Source organism: Priapulus caudatus, unplaced genomic scaffold, assembly GCF_000485595.1.
Source record: "Priapulus caudatus unplaced genomic scaffold, Priapulus_caudatus-5.0.1 Scaffold632, whole genome shotgun sequence".
NCBI classification, from domain to species: Eukaryota; Metazoa; Priapulida; class Priapulimorpha; order Priapulimorphida; family Priapulidae; genus Priapulus; species Priapulus caudatus.
In genome coordinates, this window is record NW_014577693.1 from 49,956 (window position 1) to 55,874 (window position 5,919).

General features: G+C 43.3%; 1 protein-coding gene across 1 annotated transcript in view; it reads right to left on the reverse strand.

The window, feature by feature from the left end:
* Nucleotides 1–5,919, reverse strand: part of LOC106812309 (flavin-containing monooxygenase FMO GS-OX5-like) — a 17,346-nt gene that overhangs the window by 7,575 nt on the left and 3,852 nt on the right. The window lies entirely within an intron of this gene.

Below are 5,919 nucleotides of genomic sequence, written 5' to 3' on the forward strand. Positions count from 1 at the left end.
CGTCGGGAGATAAGGTTGCTTATAAAGAGCGCAGAGTGTACTGGTAGCATCTTTCCCACCCCCTCAAAACCCTCTGTTCTGTCTGTGGTGCCACCCAGGGGCTGCACCGCCTGATAATAGTAGACCCAACAAAGAATGAAAAACAGATGTAATAATGTTTTTAATGATTTATTCTCGAAACGAAATATTTTGAAGATGTGCGGCACAGATTGTTAACAATCGCAACTCAACATGTAGACAAGCGTTCATCGTAATCTATTAGGTATTATCAAGACTACATAATAGGGATTATTACTCTCTAATTATGCTAGTCTTGGGTATTATGCAATGCCTGTAAGTACTCCTGTTGCATTTCTCTTCTCGTAAAAAATGTCATCACTAATAACTCGCAAAAGCATTCTCTTGCTCCAGATATTCTACCGTCGGTGAAGCAGGCTTATCCAATGCCACGTTCCCATTCTCTTTCTTAATAACGTCGGAAGCTATATCTCACCAACATTTTTATGATAGGGTTGTCTGTATAAAGTTAAACAGTTCCAGATTAACTGTTGCATTTTTGAATTGAATTGCTTATGCCTTTATCGAACCGTAAGCCTGTTTTACATGTTGATTGCGATTGTTAAATTATTGTGCCAGCCACCATCGCCGAAAATATTTCTAATCAACACGCAAACCGAGGGCAAACTTAAGCGAATTCATCATTTTCACTGCACCGACTGTCTTCTCACGTTCGTAAACCTGCGATTCCGAATCTTGGCGTCGTGTGGCGGCGCAAAAGCATGGCGGGCAGAAATATCAAGCCCTGACGCGCCCGGCGTCCAATCACAGCCACTCGTAATGGTGCCGATACTAGATGTTTACAGCCTGTGTCTATAAAGAGGACAATTGTAAGTTATGGTCGACGTCAAAGTGAAGTATTAAAAGTTAATTGCATACTTGACTTAAGTTATAGACTGGGTCTATGTGGCTTGTAATGTTAATCTATGTCACTCTAATTGGCACACGAACATAGTGTGAATTAACATTCCTGGATCCATTCCTACGTGATACATGAAGCTGGTCTTGATACTGGTGGTAACACTACGGGAGGTGGCATTGATGACTGATGGCCTACACGTACGGAAACTTGGCCGACCCTTGGCTGGGTACGCACAAATGCGAGCCAAAGCGATGCCTGGTGCTGAAAGATATTATCTCATCATTGTAATGAGTATGTCTGAGGGCGGCGTTGAACCATTTTTTCAACTAAATAATGGATACTAATCTTGGTATAGGCCGATAGGTAAACATAAGAATTTTGAATAATGCTCCTAAATGATTGACTGTTTAATATGGGTTGCGTTGCACAATATTTGCCGGTAGTTGACTTCTGGATCGAGGAGAAGCCAATATTGCGGCTGATTATCGCTCGTCTCTGGACGCCTCGCAGATGGAAATGCCGGCCGTATATCCAATGTAGTTGCGCGTAGATCCCGCCGTAAGTTTGCTTTATAAACGAGTCGAGGGCTTTCAGCACTCTAATACTAGTTAGCATATGTAGGTTAAGGCCCGTGCTAAAAGGGCGCCACCCTAAGCAAAATCAAATATGAGTTGTATTTCATAGATAACCCAGGATACACATTGTCCACAGACAGCATGGTGCGATCATAGCAACCAATAACCTGACGGCCAGTCACGATTATTAGGTTGCAAAGCGCGCCATTTGTGTGCTGAAGCAGACGTAGAGGTGAGAACAAATAGCCAAGCGAATAGCAAAGTAGCAGTAGCATAGGCAGCAGTCAGCAGCAGCAGGCAGTACAGTCAGCATCAGTCGCTTTGTATGGCAGCAGCAGGCAGCAGGCAGGCAGCAGCAGCAGCGACAGCAGGAGTAGCGCAGCAGCAGCCGCGCGGCGCGGCAGCAGTCAATCAGCGGCAGGCCACCACAGCACCCACACACAGCCAGCCGGGCTTTGGGTCACAAGAATTCCGGTCAGCACAAGGAGCACCGCGGCACACACCAACACCACGCACACACACCACCACGCCACGCACACCCACCAGCTACGACACACAATCACACACACTCCAACAAACACCACCGCACATTCATCATAGACGAGTTTTTTTTGGGATATCGACCGCACACGCACAACAAACACACGCACTTTAGCGCGCACAACCCAGCATCACCAACGTGTTACGTTACGTCCAGACCACCGCACATTCACCCACACACACACACCAGTACACAGATATAATAATATTACATAACACCCAACGATACCACGACCCAACATTCAAAGCCAGTTGCACATTGCCTCCACACACACACACACACACGTTCGTTCTAGCACCGACTGACCGGTTTGCGCTGTAGCCTATCTTCTCGTCTAGTGTTTGCATGGCCGGCACTTAAATATCGCCAAGAGATGGATCAACACAAACGCACGGGACGTCACGAGCAAATCACTAAACACACCTATAAGCATGCCGCACGCTCGCGAGCATACAAACACAGCGACAAGACAAGACCAAGCAGCTAGCCGCAGCAGCAGCAGCAGCAGCATGCGGCCAAGGCTTGGTCGCCTTCTAGGCTGTGAAGAGCGCCGAGGTGTTGGTGAGGGGGGTGGCTGGAGGGGGGGCCCGCGTTTGGATGTTGTATCACTCCATTACACGCTCTTATGTGGTAATGTAGTGTGTACACACGCACGCCGCTTTAAGGAGGTAAATTACCGGCGCGCTGACCCTCTTTAAGCCGATCATGTATGTTAACAACGTTATTTTGAAGTCGGCGCAGCTTCCGTAGTCCGGCTTGTACACACGGACGCGCATGTAGGGAGGGACCTCTGTGCGAAATCGTCGCGATAGTTTGTGCAGTTTGCTTTTAAGTTTATGATTGTTTTACGACGGTCACTGAAATTAAGTTGTCGCTGCCAGAAATATTCCGTTTAACGCGAGGTCGGCTGTCTTGTTATCCGATAAAGCTAACTATGCGTAAGAGATTGTTTTTCAAACACATCGGCACGTTTATTTGAGGCCACGATGAAGCGCGGTCGCGAATGTATGCTACTGGTATTCACTGCTAAGCATGAAAGCCGAACATAATCATTTCTTTATATACTTTTTTGATGTGTAGAATTTTTGTATATGATTTATAGAATCTCGATCCATATGCTCAACACCAGATCCTGTACCATAAGCCGTTCTCGAAAATACGTGATACCACGTGACTATCACGCGCGAGCACCAGCAACCGAACGCAAATTCTTATAACAGTAACCTTAACTCTCGAAGTTTGCTATGATATTCAGACCCTCTACAGCACGCAGAACAACTGCGCGTCTAGCATACGCTACTCAACACAGAGCACTATGGGACTCACACCTGACTGGCCACAGGCTAAGTTCTCACACACGAGACATAGAGACTCAGCAGCTTAGGCACCCTCTATATATAGGCGCTACTCTGGTTTTCGCCCGTCTTCACTAACATACGAACGCTCCCCGAAACATAGAATATAATACACATCTGCGCGGCAAGGCTACTAAGGCAAATGCAAGGTTCAACTCCACGCGCACAATCTATCGCATATTACAGGCAAACACACTCGGTCGCTAACAAAACTGTAAGTATGCGTGGCCTCCAGATCATGGGGGGGAAAAAAAAATAAAAATGCACTTTTTCGGGGCCAGCTTTTTTAAACTTGCGTGCATGAAAATTATACTCTAAAATTTTGTTTGCATTGAAATCTAGTGCAAACTTTACACGGGGGATCTTTGTTTGAGCATATTCGATTTCCGGGGCTCTTTTTGGCATTTCCGGGGCTCTTTTTGGCATTTCGGGGGCTAAATCGCCCCGAGCCCCCGTGTATTTTTTTCACTGCCCCAGATGGCTATCGATCATTAGTAAAGTCTGGGAACATAATTAACACTATAACTCTGTGTTCCCCGTATAGCTCGGGATATGTTAAGTGGGGACAATCACATTTAACTGGACAACACTGCGGCGACAACGACCAACCTTAACGTTTGAAGACATTTGGGAAAATTAGAAACATTTCATTCCAGTGCACACACACACGACAACGTCCGGCCATAATAACTGCGACAACAAAGATATTTAGAATACAAGACGTAATTAGAACGCGAGAATGCATGGGTCACGAGATCTTCACGATTGTGTGCGATTCGCATGTATTTAAAAACCTCTTTACAGTTTGACATAAAATGTTGTCGCTTGGGTTACGGTTAATTTCTAACGGCTACTAAGACGTTAGCATTTCTAAGTATATCATCTGCTGCAATAGACGAGATGTGAGAAATGTTTGAACATATCCATAGTATTTCCGCCTTAGCTGTGGTAACAGGCGCTTTCAGAATAAACACTGTCGCTTGAAAGACATGTGTGGGTGTATACAAGTCTCCAGAGTAGCTTAGCAATTGTGATAACCACATAATTATTAGTCAAATGTAATAGGTGCTAATATTGACAACATCTGTATTTACACTATGAACCTTCTGATGAAAAGTTGACGAGTTGATAGATAGACGAATAGTGATGACTTAATTGCCACATTTTATTAGTGATACGTAATAGGTGATAATTAATAGCATAATATTGTTGCGTAAGAAGATATAAAGAGTATATTTCAATGATGCAGCGAAAGCTGATAATTGAGTGATATATAATAGGGCCAAATTATTTTTGCAGCAATCAACCCTGACGGCCCAGCTCCAATCACAGCCACTCGTGATGGTGCCATACTAGATGTTTAACACATGATGATTATATCGAGACCAGTGTAACTGTAATATGTATATTGTTATATACTTATATTTATATATATACATTTGCATTGCTGAAAATAATTTGTTAATTATTTAGCTTGACTATATGATCAAATTTGCAGTCTGTGCGGGGCATTAGAATCGGTATTGTTAAAGAGAAGATAGTAAAAATACGGATTTGTTACATGATTTGTTACCGCGCGTGATCATCATGTAAAGTTAAATGTTGTTTAGATATAGTTATTTTTAATAATGTTTGTACCTTTCTAAGAAGATCTCGCATTCTGACACTAAACTTACCTTGCGCAGCTTGTGATCTTATAAAGAATGAGTTGTATCTGCAGTCCAGCTATGCGACTTGCGTCTACTGATATTGTGTTTCCCTCGTCCCATTTACTCTTCATGAACGAGTTATTTTACGAGTATTGAGTGCGTCAAGGTTATACATACGCCTATCCCTAAAGCGACATATTTCCTAGTCTGAAAAACAGTGCCACCTTGTCGTCTCTCTGTGCCTGGGAAATTTATCGCTCCCAGGCTCGCGGGTGTTTTTCGGGTTGATGATTGCTTGTCTCGGACTCCGGCTGGGTCGTCGCAGACTGAAGGTCTCGAGTAAAACACAAACACAACGAAGTAACAGCATTGTCAGTTTTCGAAACGCAAACTTTATTGTATAGGTCATATATATATTCTACAGCGCTAATATCCACACGATATTTTAGAATCTATAATAGGGACGTGCTTACGTAATAGGTAGGTTGTGAGCCATGAATATAGTGAGCCATGTATGGAAAAACTATAGGCGATGACCAATTAATGATATTTACCTGAACAGTTTATTCAACTCTTTCAATACTGGATGGACCGCCTCAACCGCCTCTAATTTTTAATAATATATTTTCCTTAATATGAAGGTTTTCGAACGTTATGTTCGTATAGCATTTAACCCCTTATAACATTATGTGTGCATTAATACAATCGCAAGCATGAATAGGCTAATGTGTCAAATATACATTATATAAACCACAAGAATGGAACAAACTACAAAAACTACAAGAAGAAAACTCGTCGTACGCACATCATTACTAGGCGGGTTTAGGATCGAGGTAGTCATACTCCCTGTACGTCATCACATTTTTACACACTTCAACAA